The following is a 17,687-nucleotide window of genomic DNA, read 5'->3' on the forward strand; positions in this document are numbered from 1 at the left end:
AGGGGTTTGGGTGGGGGGAAAGGGATCTAGAGTCATCTGCAATGACTCATTGCTTCCTCCCTCCCCCAATGATATTTCCTCAGTCATAGTGGGGTATGTAGGTCCCTGTTTCTCAGTTCCATTTAACCACTGGCAGTCACATTCACTTTTACACAGAAATATTTACTTTTAAAAGTATAATCACAAATATACAAATTTCTTCCCCAAAATGGGAGAGGCATAATCCCCCTCCTCCCTTCCACACCTTGATCTCTGAGGAGGAAAAGAGGATTCGGTTCATAGTTTTGCTCAGTTGCCATCAAGTACATTCCCAGTTCCCAGTGTTAAATCCACCCCGGGACTTAAAGTTCCAGGTCACCTGGCTTCTTAGGACTTCCATTCTAGGCTGGCTACACTGCCCCAGTCCTGGTATCAAAGTCATCTTTGCTTGAATTTGCAATCCCTTGGGATTCACCTCCAGCACCAGAAGCAAACATTCTTGGTCCCTTCTTGGTTGTCTTGGAAAAAGAGGAGGAGAGCAGGGAAAGAAAAGTCCTTCTTCTCTCATTGGTTCAGTTCATGGCATCCATACTACAGGCCAAATTGGGATCTTCATCCTCTGGATGCAGCAGGTAAGAGTTGTCTAAAAGAGGGCAGCAGAAAGGAAAGAGAACAGTTCACTAGCTCCAATTTTAATAACATAAGCAGTGAAGCAAAAGAGGATCCCTCCACCCATGTGGCAGGGGCCTTGGCAGGCTCCATCTATGGCAAACTGGGCATGTTCCAAAGGCCTTTCAAGGATGTCTCCATGTTTAGAGAAATGCGCATGCCCAGAGATGCCCAGGTTACAGATTTAAAAAATTTGTTGTTGTTGTTTGAAACCTCAGGCTACACTGAGCTTGTTGGCCACATGTCATAATCTGCTTCCATGGGAGAAGCTTCACAAAGTGAAAGTGAAAGCACACATTTGTAATTCTTTAAAAAAGCATACCTTTCCTGGATTTGACGAGCCTTTCATAGGAATGCCTCACATTTATGTAGTGCTTCACAACTTTCAGAGTTTCCCCCCACATATAATACCTCCCCTAGTCTTCACAAGAACATTGCCAAAAGAGAAGGCATCATTTATTCCCATTTTGCCCCTGAAGACACTGAGGTAAGATCATTTGACTTTTTGGTATTGGGTCGGGAACTAGAATCTAATTCTTTTTATTCCTAGTTCAGGGCTCTTTTCCATTATATGGAATTGTCTTTTATCAAAGGAGGCACAAAGTATTTTGTTACCCTCCTTAGCCTTTATTCCTCTTTACCTCGGAGAGATATTATTACATTAATAACTGAGGCAAAACCTCCCCAACAAAACCTTTATATAACAAGACTGAGTAGTAGCTTAGGTTCAGCAAATAGAAAATAACACCATTTCTAATGTCTGGTATAGTTCACGTATGGAGGGCAAGATGGCAAAGCATTTTGGTAAGCCAATCATTTGGGGTCTTTGTGTATCTTCAGGTAAGTCACTCAAAGGGCTATCCCTATTAAAAACAAAGTGATCATCAAGTAAGTTGTTATTAAGGTCCAGTTTTAATTTTTATTATATTCTCTATTTGCTTTTTCAGCCATTTTCTGCTGCAGACGTCCTAAGTTGCCAGAAAAGATTTACTTGACAATGGAGAATAGACTTGTTGAGTGTCAGCATGTTCCAATGAGCAAGGATATGGCTGTTTTCTAATCCTTCCTTGATGGCTAATTTGCTAATTTCCTTATAATATTTTGGCCCAGTGGCCCTGAAACCTTTTCTTCCCTTCCCCTCACTGATCATTCTTAATCCTGATATTTCTTTAAATGAGTCTGAGTAGTTAGTCCCAAGAGACAAATAATGGCATTTAAGGAAATTACAGTAATTCTGATCACTCATGTACTTTTTAACATTCCAAATAAAGATCTTCAGATATTCAGAAAATTATTGATGGCCTAGCAGAACTAGCAAATTAAACATTTCTAATTTTTTACAATTTTATTTTATTTTATTTTTTTCCCTTTTGGAGGGCAATTGGGGTTAAGTAACTTGCCCAAGGTTCCATAGCTAGTTTTTTTGTGTGGGTGTTATCTGAGGCTGGAACCATACTCGGGTCCTCCTGACTCCGGGGCTGGCACTTTACTCACTGCGCCACCTAGCCGCCCTTAATTTTTACAATTTTAGTAGTGGCGAATTAAAATTGTGATATTTAATATATTGTTTTGAAGAGAATCAATGATATAATGGAAAGAACATTATATTAGGAATCAGGGTTCTGATCCTAACTCTGTGACTTAATATGGTGATCATGGCTAAGTCCCTTCTCTCTAGACCTCAGTTTTCTCATCTCAAAAATTGGGGGGTAGGAGTAGGGAAGAGATTAGATGGTCTCTTTCAACTCTTAACATTTCATGATTCTGTGGGATAAATTTTGGCAGCCATAGCTTTTTTTTTAAACAAAGAGAATTCCATCAGAAAATTTAATATCCTGTTTCCATGAAGAAAATGAAAACTGCTCAGACTCTATTTTTTGGAGAAAGAGAGTTTGCATGAAAATGGTATGTTTTCACATATCTTGGAGCATTGAAATCTCGATTGGCAAGGGAACCATGCAGTGCCTCAGGGAAATTATTCATGATTGAAATTTGTTAAAGAAAATGACAGTGTTATTCTGTTCTGGTTAATCAATAGAGAGGTGAGGTGCCATGGCTCAATTACCCTGCTGTATATTGCTAACCAATCAAGTCAGAAATACTTTTTAAAAACATTAGCACAAATGGGCTTTCTTTGATTAAGTTTAATTCCTGGGAATATTTTCTACTGTTTATTCACGAGTCACATCTGAAGTTTGTTTATTGCTATAGAACAACTTACTTGTCTACTATAGACAAAGTAAGTGCTTTGTTTAATTCTTCTCCTGAGGTCAAACTCTCTTTAGGAGAATAACAGAGGGTTGTGTAGTTATCAGAGGAGGTTTTAGTTCTTGACCCACAAATGTGTTCAGAGACCAAAGTTGTCTTTTTCTCTTTTTTTTCCTGTTCTCTTTCTTTTTTTCTTTCTTGCACTTGCTTTTCATTTTTATTGTTTGTATTTTATACTTAGCAAGGGGCCTCTGTAGAGGGAAAGACACACTTTGGTATTCTGGAGGAGCTGTCTGGTACTCTGTAACACCTCAATAGCTATTCAATAAGAGAAATTTGGGAAGCACTACTCTGTCAACTTCAAGCGCTTAATCATCTCTGAACATACTGGGGATGTGGGGCAGAATGCCGCAGGACAAATTAAGTGCGTTTAATAGCAAACAAAAGCTCTGTTAGGGTTTGGGGACTCAGAGGCGAAGATTCTTGCAATAAGGAAGAGCAGCCGAACAAGTTACTAAGCTCAAATTCAATGGAGCAGGGCCATAGCTCTTGAAGGGGTAAGTCATTTAATTGATGTGGGTTTGTGGGGAGACATCACTAATAGCCACAGAACTGCACGGCCCTTAAGACCTAATAAGCTATGTTTTGTAAGTCTGTATTCTTACAGTAACCAAGGGTTTTATGTTTGATACAGATGGTGTTTATATAGAGTATACGAGCTCTGTGTGAGAAATAGTCATAAAACAGACTGAGGTTTGGTATAATTATTCGCAATTACTATTGTATAATTGGATGCTGCAACTATTATATAAAAAATATTGTAGAAGTAGACCATGTTCATACTTCAACAATAGTTATTAACAATAAGCGACATATGTTGTAAAATTTGCAACATATTCTATAGTGTTTCCAAACTAACAAGATTTGGCTAATTTGCAAATATGGGAGAGTGTTTTCTAGTCTTTCTTGCTTCGGGAGGAGAATCCCTGGCCCTCACTTCCTTCAGACAGCACAACTTCTAGGTCCCCAGTATTATTCCATGAGCCAGCTCCCTAAAGCCACCCAATTAACAGATGGATTTGGATAACAAATAACTTTGCAGTAAAAGCAGGGCAGCTCTGAGGAAAGGCGCATATTTCTCAAGCTTTCTGTAAGCCTGCAAATGAAAACATAGTTGGGCTAAATTGCTACAATTTAGCCCATTAGCACACTGCTACTAAAATGCTTTTGGATGGAATTAGTGATTCTATAGACACCCAGTCATTATATGTATACCTGAACTTCTCCATGCCCTAATAGAAAGGAAGAGAGAGCCAAAAAAGCCATCACCCACAAGCTGCAAAACAACACCTCTCCCCTCAAAATCATTAAAGTTTAATGTGAGTTCATTTCCTCTTAATTGCATTTGCAAAGCTATCATGTGCCTGTAGGAATGACAGCTTTTTCTTCTTGCAGGATAATACAGACACCTTCTTTAGCATATTTGAAAGCAAACTCCCTTAGTTAGCATCTCCCAGTATTGTACATGTAGACTCAGTGTGGAAAATGCTACCACTCTCCCATTAGTCTTTTAACCTTCACACAGGTAGCGGCTCTGGCAGAAGAATCATTCTTGAGTATTAAGAACAGCAATATTCATATTGATAGTGAGAATCTCTGCCACTGTAGTATCCAGGTGCCTTCTAAAGCGTGTTGTGTTTGTACCAAAGCAGGAGGAAGGCTTAGCACCAGGGACATTATTTCAAGTCTGTCGTCTTTATTTTCTGGGCACCTATCTGACTTCCATTATTCCTAATGGCAGATACACAGGTGCAGTGTAGGGAAGTGCTGCTCATGCTGGCCCATCAGTCTGAATTTCCTGTTACTGTAATGAGAGTGCCCTTGGATGTTTATCTGCCAGGTAACAACATCAGTGACATTTTGTGCCTTAGCAGTCAGAGAGAAGGAGAATGAGCTCCCAGAGTATGAGAGGCCCATATATAATGTTCTGGGGCCTAAATTGGAAGTTCTTTTATAAATGGTTTCCAAAAGAAAGGCTTCCAAATTTCCTATCTAGCCCTTGAGATATAAGGCAGTAAGGTATTGCTTTGATACTCTTCCTTACCTTAGAGAGGACTTGAATGCTTGGCAGCCACTGTTGGCTTCATCCTTCTATGAATTCTCAACTATCCTGCTGTTTCCTAGAAGGCAACCTGACATCGTATGTGCTAACATTCTCATTAGCATGATGAAGACAGGAAAGACTACATGCTCCTCGGGCCTGGGTTCCAGCTCCACCCCCCAAAAGATGAACTGGTGTATTTATGGGAGTCATGAGTCATAGAATAATAACATTGTATTGACAAAGTCTAACCCAGCTTTTCTTGTGTTTATATCAAGAACATATAAAGATATGCCCATGGGTATTACAAACTGGACTAGAATACCTCATGATAAAGTGGAAAGAGCACTGGAGTTAGAGCCAAAGGACCTGAGTTCAAATCCTGGCTCCATTCCTAGGTACTCTTTGTGTAACTTTGGGTAAGTCACTCTCTGGGGTTCATTTTCCTCATTTGTAAAGTGAGGTAATGGGGTTAGACTAGAGGTCTAGCCTCTTTATAAGGTCCTTTCCTACTTTAAAGCTATGATTCCATAGCTGCTATTACTGTCTTCTATATTTATTTGCACATATTCTTTTTTTCCCTTTCAGTCTTCTCTTACAAAGAACATGAAAACTATCTCCCTCTTTCATAGCCACGGACCAACCAGCAGGCTTCTGTCCCTAAAAGGGGCACCAAGGAACTATTTGTAGAAGACTTTTTCATTGTCAAATTCAACCCCACCATGTCCAACCAGTTGTCCTATCACGAGTTGGCAGATTTTTTTTTTATCATCATTGAGACATGGAGGTGTAATGTTGAGGAGAGTTGGTGTGATTATTAGGTGTTGGATAGATATCAGTAGGGTCAAAAGGAAGAAAACAGAGAAAAATGCCTGATAAAATATAAGAGGAGAGAACTATGTCCCTTTGAATATCTGAGTTGGGTTACCACCAGATGTTTGACAGCCCAAGAGAAGTCACAACGTTCCTTGTCCTAATTGTCCTGTGACCACTGGCTTTTAGCTGCCAGGGCTTTGGGAGAGTAAATGAGGAAGACAACCATTACTCTTACACTTCTTTCCTTGCTCCCTCTCCTCCCCCACTATGTTTATGCTCTTTGGACAATTCTGAAGTCTAGGAAAGTCCTATAGCCAGTAGCTCTTGGATCCTTTAGATCTAGTTCATGGCTCTATATGCATTTGGAATTTGCCCTAAAAGTCTGCCTTGTACCTTTTAATGCAAAGAAAGCTTAGGAAGTGGGGCTGCTTGAAGTCTAAACTGCAATTCCCAATGATAATGCAGGTCACTTGAAATGCTCTTCCTGCTTTCTTCTGTCTTTAAATCCTATCCATCACTCACAGGTCAACTCGAATCTTACCTGTACCAAGAAACTTTCTCCAGATCCTGTTTCTTTACCCAACAGTGCTTAGTTTTACTGAGAATTTTAAAAGAACAGTAGTTCCATCATTCTGAGCATTCCTTCTACCAAGAGAAATTACAATGCTTACAATCTTCATGATTTGCCATGGCCAAAAAAATAATTCATTGCTTGGTAGCTGACCTTCTTGATGATCTTTCTCTGACTGGACTTCGAATAGTCCTGGGATGATAGATGCAGCCTGATATCGGGCTTGGAATTCAGGCCTTTCCATCTTGGTAGAATGTTCTGGAGTTTGTGCTCTGCTGGCAGAGTCTTTAAGAGAACAGGCTTATGGGATGTGGAGCTGAGATGGTGGAGAAAAGGGAAGGGACTCATCTGAGCTCTCTCCAAAACCCCTCCAAATACCTTTAAATAATACTCCAAAGCAAATTCTAGAACAGCAGAACTCACAAAAGGATGCAGTGAAATATTTTTCCAGCCCAGGACAACTTAGAAGGTTGGCAGGAAAGGTCTGTTGCATCAGGGTAAGAAAAGAGTGCAATCCAGCACAGGCCATGCCAGTGCAGAATGAGACCCAGCAAAAACCAAGAGCAGGCTTTGGGACAACTGAATCAGTGGCAGCAGTGGTGGTTTCCAGTCCTCTCAGCCCACAGACAGAAAGGGGGTGGGACAACTGGTCAGAAGGAGATTACAGGAGTCCCTTTGCAGGCACCAGGTGCAGGACTCTGTTGCATTGCCCATATTTGGATCTCCATGGCAGTCCTGGGTCTCAGTCCTCAGGCAAGGAAGAGCATTGGCACACCAGATCTTGAGACAGCTCCCAGGGAGCTGGAACGCTGGTGACAATTCTAGGTGGAAAAGAGTACCTGTGATCACTCACAGATCAGAGCACAGAACAGCAGAGTAATAAACACACCTCTCCCTAGATCATGCCCTCTTGGAAGAACCAAAAACTTTCAGGTTCCTGGAAAGCTTGGGATGATGCCCCCTCCACTCCAGAACAGAGCTGCACTTCAGCATAGAGTTGAAGGAGACCAGGGTCATTTCAGTGCCATGGTGAGCCACCAGAGGAGATCTTTAGTGGATCATTCTGTGTGTAAGACACTTTACCAGATGCTATGGGATTACACAGAAGTCTAAGACAAAGTTTCTACCTTTGAGGAGTCCATAATTTGATCTTTGCCCTCCCCAAACTCAACCAACAAACCATTGTTTAAGCACCTACTCTGTGCAAGACAGTTGTTACACAGTACTGATAGAAACAAAACAAAAAATGGTCTCTAACCTCAGAAGCCTTCATGGCCATGGACCCAAACAGCCAAGGCTTCTGTCTCTAATGGGGCTGCAAAGGAACTGGCTGGATATAAAGTCTACACAGACAAGTAAGTGCTATATACCTTGAGGAGGGATACAACACTTAACAGCTTTGGGGATCGAGAGGAGTTTCCCATAGGAGGTGGTACCTGTGTTATTTTGAAGGAAGGTAGAGGTGAGGGGAGCATGCATTGAAGGGATGGGGGCAGCAGGTGCAAAGGCAAGAAGGTGGTAGATGGAATATTACTACGATAATTGCCATTTATTTATTAATTTAATGTTTGCAAAACATACACATTCTCATTTGGTCCTCACAATAACCCCTGAGAGACAGGTGCTATTATTATCTCCAAATTATAGTCGAGGGGACTAGGTGTAGAGATGTAACTGATTTGTCCAGGGCCATTCCGTTAGTAAATATCTGAGGTGAGATTTGAACCTGGGTCTTCCTCACTCCATGCTCTGCCCTCTAACCATAGGTGTCCCATAGTGTTCTGTCCTGGCTCCTTTTCTCTCCTCCCTCTATCCTACTTCACTCTGTGATCTTATCAGCTCCCATGGACTTAATTACCATCTCTATGTTGATGGTTCCCAAATCTACCTTTCCTGCCCCAACCTCTCTGCTAACATCACTCCATCCCTAACTGCCTTTCAGATATGTTAAAATGGATGTCTAGTGGACATCTTAAGTTCAGTATGTCTAAAATGAAACTCATTATCTTTCCCCCTAAATCCTCTACTCCACCCCCGACTTTCTTATTATAGTAGAGGGCAAGACCATTCCATCCCCTCAGTCTCCTAAACCTGAAATCTAGGTCTCATCCTCAGCTCCTCACTATCTCTCACCCCCCTCCCTCCCCATATCTAATCTGTTGACAAGACCCATTGATTTCTCCTTTGCAGCATCTTTTGAATACACCCCCTTATATTTTCTGATATTGGCCACCCCTCTGATTCAAGCCCTTAGCACCTCTTACCTGGATTATATTGCATCAGCCTGCTGATGGGATCTATCTGCCTCAAGTCTCTCCCCACTCCAATACATCCACCATTCAGTGACTAAAGTGATTTTCCTAAAGTGTAGGTCTGATGGGGTGGTGGCAGATCAAGTGACATAGAATTCTTCCATCTCTGTCCATTGTATGTTTTCTTTCTAACTTCCTTTTATTTGTTGAAAGATGAAGAATTTTTGTACAAAGTCTAATTTAAGGGGAATAGGATGACTTTTCTAAGTGGGGCAGACAGCAGGCCAATCAGCCCCATCACCTGTGGTTTTGTGGCCCATGTTGGGAAGGGGACACGGTCTGTCTCCCTTGGGGAGCTCCCCCTAATCAATAAACTCCATTGGTACCTTATCATCTCCAAAATCAAATACAAAATTTTCACTTGGAATTCAAAACCTTTCATAACCTACCACCTTTCTACCTTTCCAGTCTTCTTACACCTTCCTCCCTACCAGGTACTCTTTGCTCCAGTTACCTTCTTCTTCTTCTGTTCCTCAAACAAGACATTCCATCTCCTGATTCCAGACATTTTTACTGGTTGTCTTCTGTGCCTAGAATGTTCTCCCTCCTCATCTCTACCTTCCTAGTTTTCCTGGCTTCCTTTTAGTCCTAACTAAAATCCCCCCTTCTATGGGAGCCTCCCCCAAATCCCCTTAATTCTAGTGCCTCCTCTCTTTAAATTATTTCCTATTTATCTTGTATGTAACATGTTTGTTTGCTTGCTGTCTCCCCATTAGATTGTGAGTTTCTAGAGGGCAAGGGATATCTTTTACCTCTTTTTGTATCCCCAGCACTCACAGTGTACCACAGTGCCTGGCACATATTAGGTGCTTAATAAATATTTATTGACTGATTAACTATATACTACACTATGACTCTTACTATTTCAAATTAGAGTCTATACTACCCAGAATATAATTAATGTTTTTTTTTGCAGGGCAATTGGGGTTAAGTGACTTGCCCAAAGTCACATGGCTAGTAAGTGTGTCAAGCATCTGAGGCCGAATTTGAACTCAGGTCCTCCTGACTCCAGAGCCTGTGCTCTATTTACTGCACCACCTAGCCTCCCCTAGAATATAATTAATTTTGTATTTCATGTGTATTAGTTCTGTCTTTCTACATAGATTGTAACCTCTTTAAGAGTGGGAATTGTACCATAGTTCCACGTGTCTCCCACAGCACCTAGTACAAAGCAGATGCAATATATATGATCAATTTCTAGATGCTCTGCTCTAAGACGTGAGCCCCAAAATTTCACTTTAATTATACTGAAGAATTTCCTGGCAGCAAACATTGCCAAGTATTAAAACCAAGTGATATAGGGAAATAATGAAATCCTCTTTTTCTGGAGACCTTTCAAAAGACAATGAATGTGGTCCTCCGTAGAATGGTTTGAGCTTAGCCTTAGTGGAAGCATCATCTTAACTAAAAGTGAATAGAAAGACGAGACTGAATTTACTAGATTTTTTCCCCTAGGACTGGACAAAAATGATTAGGAGCTCAACTACAGCATATATTTAATGCAGAACAGATGTTCCTATGGGAATGGAGCATCCTTGCACTAAAACCAAGATGGCGCCTTCAGACTTACACTAATTGAATCTGGATTTCAGAAAAAGAACTTTCTATTGGAATAAAATAGATCTTCCTTTGACATCCCTCTAGCAGCAATTAGGACACTCTCTCTTAAGCCATAGGATCCTCAAGGTTCATAGATCTACAGCTGAAAGGGACCTCAGTGACATTTTTGTCTGACCCTGCTCCTGTTTTTTTCAGATAAGTAAACTGAATCCAAGAGAGGTTATGTGACTTACCTGTGATCATGCCGACAAGCTTCAGAGGCAATATTTTAAGGCTCTGCCTCTAGACCAAGACATCATCAATTATAGATGCCTTGTGTTCCTAAACTCCTGGAACCTTTCAAGTGTAATCAGAAAAGTAGCTGAGTATTAATACAAAAAATTAAAAAAAAAAACTTTTCATATTTAATTTTCCCACTCCCACTTTTTTTTAGCTTTCATCTGATTCTGATTAATAGGGAAATTTTTAACCCATTTTTGGCCTAGTTCAAGTCCCACCTATTTGGGGGAGACTCTGACTAACCCATACCCCCTAATGATCATTCTCTTACTGAAATTTTCTCTTTGAAACTTTTCCTTTGAAATTATATTGGGATCCATTGTCAGCACACCACATGTGGCCTGAAGTTCCTAAGGGCAGCAAAAGACCATTTTATTCTCACATCATACCTAAGGTCGAGCTAACATTCATTCTAAAATAGCTAAGAAAAAAATCATACTTTGTATTAATATGAGAAAAGACCTATCATTATTTGTCCTGTATCTAGCAGTATAGTGGAGTAAAGAGCCTGCTTCAGAGTCAGGAAGACCAGGGTTTGAGTCCTGCTTCTGATATATATTAACTGGGCAAGTACCAACCTCTCTGAGCTCTAACCAATTCTCTAAGATTCTAAGCTGCATGGGGTGGCTAGGTGGCACAGTGAATAGAACATCAGCCTGGAGTCAGGAGGACCTGAGTTCAAATCCGGCCTCAGGCACTTAACACTTACTAGCAGTGTGACCTTGGGCAAGTCATTTAACCCCAGTTGCCCCACCTTCTTCCCTCCAAAAAAAGAGATTCTAAGCTGCAGAGAAGTTGCATTGGTAGAGGTGGATTCCTTATAGGACTCCTATACTTGTAAAATTATTATTATTATAACCAACAAATAACTATTATTAGACACCATATGTGTCTGTGTTTTTGTTCAAATTCTGCATGGGACAAAAATTGCTTTAATAGTTCACAGATACACTTAGACTAGAAGCAACTTGTAGGGAGAGGTGGTATCTTTGCATCCTTCATAATTCCACATTTTATCTCCAGCAAGTAGTCAATAACTATTTATTAAGTGAATGAATGAAATTAAAATCTCAGCACCATGTTCCTTGATCACTTCTCCTTTGAAGTTGTTGGCCTCTGGCAAGAGAGATGCTAGTCAATTGTTGGGGATATGGCCAGCCTGTGGCTCTGACATTTTGGCTGTGTGCAAGCCAAAGCTCATCTTGTTTTTGCACATAAAGAAACAAGAGAGTCTCTCCCCCCTTTGCAAAACTCACTGAAAGAACCAGACGCCCATTGGCCTCCTCTCCTCTGCTTTCCCGTTTAATAAATGATTGAACAGGGGACGGTGCTTAATCTTCCCAAACAATAAACTCCCAAACATTCAACACTGTCAGATGCTTTTCTGGCATTTGAAAATATGCCTGCCACAGAAGAGTCTATTGAATCTGGGCTGTGACTAAGACCCCGCAGACAAAGAGCGCTGTCTGCTAAGCAGCTCTCTCTCTCTCCGATCTTGTTCACTGAAATCACTTGGTAGGCTGCATGAGGCCTTGTCAGTACTCACTCAGAGCAGCCAGTCTGTGTTTACCCCAGAGGGGGTGGAGCAGGAGGAAAGAAGGCGGGCAGGCAGAGCAATGAGGCTTCTCCAAATGGGAACACTAATCTGACTGGAGTATACACAGGATGTAGGAGGGCAGGCTTTTCATCGGGGGCCCACAAGCCTTCATAATAAATTAAGTCAAGGAGGTATCAATTTTCACTGCTATACTCTTATGTCCCAACCCTCTTCTCCCTGCTCAGCCCATGAGGGGAGGAGTCCCTGCCCCAAACAAGAGACCATTCTGCCTTTGGAAATGAGAGGAGAGATTTCTGGTAGAACCACCTCGACGGCTTTAAAAACCAAATGCATGACCTAATTCAAATACCACTTCCTTTATGAAGCTTTCCCTAATTCACCCTACCTCTACCTTTTGTCCCATTAGTCTCTAATATTGCATGACCCTAGACAAGTCTCTTCTTTCAACCTCAATTTCCTCATCTATAAAATGGGAATAATAATAGCACTTACCTCACAGGGTCGTTTGTGAGGTATGAAGTGAAATAACATATACAAAGCACTTTGTAAATCTTAACGTCATATGTAAATGTTAGCTATTATTATCATTTATATTCTTTCTCCCTTTGACCTCACATAGCACTTGTTTCTCATCTTTCAAAAACACATATATTATTTTTGTGACCTACATTTGTGATTTACCCTCCTAATCTACACTATAAGCTCCATGAAGATATGGAGTGAGTATTTGTAAATTCTATGTTTCTTCTAACACCTAGCTCCATGCTCTGAACACAGAAAGAGATTAATAAATGATTGTTGAATTCAATCAACTTAAAACAACTAGATAAGGTAAACACTTACATTGTTGGTTTGAAAGTGAGTCACGTTTCACCCCAGATCTTTGAAGGAAGAGTACAATATACATATCAAAATAAGGGCAAATAGGGGCAGCTAGGTGGCGCAATGAATAGAGCACCGACCCTGGAGTCAGGACCACCTGAGTTCAAATCAGATCTCAGACACTTAACACTTACTAACTGTGTGACTTTGGGCAAGTCACTTAATCCCAATTGCCCTGCCTTCCCCCCTCCAGAAAGAAGGAAAGAAAGGAAGGAAGGAAGGAAGGAAGGAAGGAAGGAAGGAAGGAAGGAAGGAAGGAAGGAAGGAAGGAAGGAAGGAAGAAAGAAAGAAAGAAAGAAAGAAAGAAAGAAAGAAAGAAAGGAAGAAAGAAAGAAAGGAAAAGAAGAAAGAAAGAAAGAAAGAAAGGTAAATCAATCATTTGGGGTCATTTGCTTGAGAAAAGAATGATCCATAATGTGCTCCTAGGTGCCAGCCACAAAGGAATACTATTTTCAAGGAAAGGTTTTGGGGGATGAAGGAAGGGTAAATAATGAGGCAGAAGACACAATTCCATTAGAAGGCATATTAAAGGTCTATCCTTGGTTACCTTATCTTCATTAGCCCCGGTAGAATATACAACATACTGAGTGAGCGAATCTTGGCCTATTTAAACTAATGAGCAAGCTCCATGTCCATTTCAGGTCCATGTGACCTATTGTTCTAGGAATTTGGCACTCTACTCTGTTTTCTGTCTTCTCACTTATTCAGGAAATAGCCAACACTCCATGCTTTTCTTGTTCAATTGCCCTCATGAACGAATGAATGAATGGCCATCTTTTGTAGTAATAGTGAGACTATTCAAATGTAGCATCTGTTTTGCAGTGGCTCTGTTCATTGCTTTAAAGCTAGGTCAACAGAGGCCTGGACAAACCAGACAAGTTGTCTTCTAGTACACAGAGAGTGAGTTGAGTTGCCTTCAGGTCTCGTTTCCCAATCTCTGAGGCTTTCTGCCAAGGCATACTCAGGTGAATTTGGTCAACTCAATGCATCATCATATGTTCCTGCTAATGGACTTGGATGATTGCAGCTTTATTTGGCTGATCTGAATCTTAAGGAATAGAACTCTAGATAGTTTTTTATTCTTGGAAGAAAAAGGAGATTTTCAATGATGTGATCAATAATTTATTAGCACTTCAGATGTGGAGTGATGCCAGTAAGTCTAACAGATGAGCACGTATATATGATATGATATGATATTAGCCTTGCAAGAAAGAACAATGGAAACACACCCTCTGGGTGTAAGCAGGTGTGTTAGCAAGAGTGACTTGCATGGGACAAGTATCATAAAAGACATCATCAAGGATCTGTATGACTGTAAAAAGAGGTGAACTAGTCAAGTAAGCAATACATTGTAAACAATTTAAGTGTTGTACTAGAAGCCACAATTTAAACAATCAGGACAAAAGGTAGGTTGGCTACAAAACTCTCTGGGAGGTTACAAAAAACCATCAAAAGAATCAAAGGAAGGCCTCTAGGATAATGGGCAGGTCCTCTACACAGAAATCAAGGAAAGACATAGGCAAAAATTGCACAGATGAGAGTTTTGCTGGGTTTCAATATGTACAAATGGAAGAAATAGGAACTCTGGGCAGTGTACCCAGAGAGATAAGCCTTAGCAGGGAGATAGACCACATCTTTATCAGAGCCTGGAATAAAGGAGGGGATTATGAGAAACGATGTCAAGGGTCTGTGAGATGAAGGAAAAGAAAGAAAAAGGAGCTTATAGTGGATGGCCTTGGTTTTCTTGACAAAGTAGGAATGAAAGTCCTCCCTGAAATGGAGGAGGGGGACGAGTAAAATCATCATCTTACTCCAGTGAGGGCCCAGGTGAGATTAGATAACATAATTTTGTAGTGGAACTCACTGGCATGGTTGGGTGACTTCCTTTAGCTATATTCAGCAGCATATGAGTAGGAGCAGAGGAGCAGATGGTAAGAATAATTCAGGGTTGGAGTTTGGCAAGGCATGAGAGGCAAAATAATAGGGGAGCAAGGGATTCAAGTGTAGAGGATAGTGGAGTTGAATAGATTCACTGAAGTATTAAAGTAAGGAATATTAGCCTAACTTTTCTGAGTAATGTTGAGGTTAGCTAGGATTTGGCTGTTAGACTGTATTTATGTATGTATATAAAGTTCATATGGTGCATCAGTGACAAAGAGGCCAAGAATCCAGGTTCCCTAATATCTATTGAGAGCTTTTTCTAAAATACTATATTGCCTTACCATTTCTTTTGTCAGTGAAACTTGATTCACAAAATGTAGCCTCGGCAATGAAAACTCCCAGAATTTTGGCAAATTGGAGATGAGAATTTTGGATTATAATATGTCACTCTAGATTGCTCTGAATTTAATTCTAAACCAATCTGACAAAATGTAGCTCTAGACAGTACAAGGTAATTTGATGTAGAGTGACATTACATGATATAACATGTCAAACCTTTCTTCCTACCCATCCCCCTGCTCCTTTCTAATGTTGAATGCCCACTATCAATTCCAGCAGGGAGCATACAACTAGGATTTTTGGCAGGTAATTAGTGGGCTGGATATCAGCAAGAGTGGGTCATTTTTATTAAGTGCTTTCACATCTCGTTAGCTGCTCTTCATCAAACCCCATCAGCATGCTAGCACGTTAAATTTTGTTAATCTCATATTGAAAGTCACTGGGATGATCGAGGAGACAAAGGAAAACACAATGGTGAAACCTTCCATGACCCCATTTCTGTCTGCATGTTGGCACCTGGTGTCAATTGAATTAGCTTATTGATAGAGAACAATGGTGTCTTATTTCCCTTTCTCTTAGCCATTCTATCTACCTCTCTCCCCACCCCATGAGATGCATACCTAATACACATATATGATACATGTTATATATTAATATTTTATGCATTATCATATGAAGACAATTTTTGTCATATCAGGGTAGAAGTCTGCCCAAAGGCTCTGTTATGGTCCAATTCCACCATCTTTAACACAGACATTTTCATATTTAGGAATTTCCTGGTCCCAGAAACCAACAGTGTCTTTTAGAAGCATCAATGTTCTAGCAAGTAAATATTCTTAGTAAATGTTCTTAAACACCCATGGAGTCTTTTAGTTTACTGAACATGACAATCAGCAGAATGTTTTGAAAACAAGTTGTAATGTTGGACCTTTGATGATCTGTTTTGCCTACGCTGGTGATCCTTGCTTTGCTCATAGACTAGATTTCTTTCTGTCTTACCCTCAGTTCCCATTGTTTAGAGGATCATAGTATTTAGAAATGAAAAAAGACCTCAGAAATCATCTAGACAACTTCTTCATTTTACAGATTAGGAAACAGAGCTAGGTGTCAATAAATGAAAAAGGAATGACCAAAAATTATTTACTAACTAGGAGTTAGGAAACATAATGGATAGAGTACTGGACTTGAAATGAAGAAAATCTGTCTTTGAATCTTATTTGAGACACTTAGTGGCTGTTTTTCCCCAGGGAAGTCACTTAGCTTCTCTTAGCCTTAGTTTTTTTTTATTTATAAAATATATCTAATAATAGTACCTAACCCACAGAATTATAAGCGTAAAATGAGTTAGTACATGTAAAAATCTTTGTATATCTTAAGGTGGTACATAAAAGTTAGCTACTATTCAATCAACAAACACTCACTAAATATTTCCTTTGTGCCAGGCTTGTGCTATTATTGTTAAATCTTTACTATTTTTCCAAATACAGCATAAATGAGACTTCATAGGAAGACAGAGGAGACACATAAGAAATCTCATTAATTAATTAAATTAAATTAATCTCATTAATATGGAAAATAGCCCCCAGTAGCTAATGAAAGCTTTTATTCCATGTGAAATTGTTATGGCTAAAATTTATGCTAATTAAATAAAATGTTGAAAATGTCATTCATTTCATTTCTTGAAATTATGCATAGTTGATGAGATTTCCTATGTGTCCAGACTTTAGGGAAGTGATAATAACACATAGGAAAGTGATAATAACTAGGAAATTTGAGTGGATGGGGCCCTATAGGAATTGATTGATTTGTCCTTTCCAATGGCAATTAGAGGTTAGATATAGCATTTATTAAGCACTCACTGTGTGCCAGGCACTGTGCTAAGCTTTGGAGATACAAATAAAAGCTAAAAAACAGAACAGAACAGACAAGCTCCACAGGAGAGTCAGTAACTGAACAGAATTAGAAGTAACCAGGGCTAAAATTGGGTAGGTACTTCAGAACATGGGAAGTTCTAGGGAGGAGTTCACTATACAAAGTCTGAACCACATAAGTCAAGATATCTCCAGTGTGTTAAAGTCTCTGTAGTAGAAGTGGGAAAGTATTCTGGAGAGTCAGGGGCTGAGCTGGACTGAGAGTGAATAGTGCTGGCATGGTACACTGCAATAAAAGTACTGAAATATTGATTATGATTCCCAGAAGAAAAGAAAATGACCAGGGTAGATTGTAAAGTATGGTTGAGGCTAGCTAGATATAATGGGCCGTTTAGCTGTGTTAATTGGTAGTCAAGCATTCTCACCTATTAGGAAGTTGTGGAGCCCAACGTGGGATTTCCAGAGATGAGGTATAAATATTCCAGGGCATGATTGTCTAGAAGTTCCATAGTCTGCAGGGTTAAACAGCAAGGCATATGGAAAGAAGATGGCAAGGTTGGAATATGAAGCATGCCTGGGACAAGATAGATAGATAGATAGATAGATAGATAGATAGATAGATAGATAGATAGATAGATAGATAGATAGATAGATAGATAGA

At 40.0% G+C, this 17,687-nt stretch overlaps 1 long non-coding RNA gene across 1 annotated transcript; it reads right to left on the reverse strand.

Annotated features, from left to right (window-relative positions):
• Window positions 1-163: 163 nt before the first annotated feature.
• On the reverse strand, window positions 164-10,552 carry LOC138157253 (uncharacterized). The gene is made up of 3 exons (XR_011167343.1): window positions 10,450-10,552; window positions 6,315-7,165; window positions 164-622 (listed from the first exon to the last, which is right to left on the reverse strand). It is a non-coding gene; the product is annotated as an uncharacterized lncRNA (long non-coding RNA).
• Between the last annotated feature and the right edge of the window lie 7,135 nt (window positions 10,553-17,687).

Source organism: Petaurus breviceps, unplaced genomic scaffold (genome assembly GCF_028583685.1).
Source record: "Petaurus breviceps papuanus isolate PSGF00001 unplaced genomic scaffold, PetGlider_PUasm1.0 171, whole genome shotgun sequence".
Taxonomy (NCBI): Eukaryota; Metazoa; Chordata; class Mammalia; order Diprotodontia; family Petauridae; genus Petaurus; species Petaurus breviceps.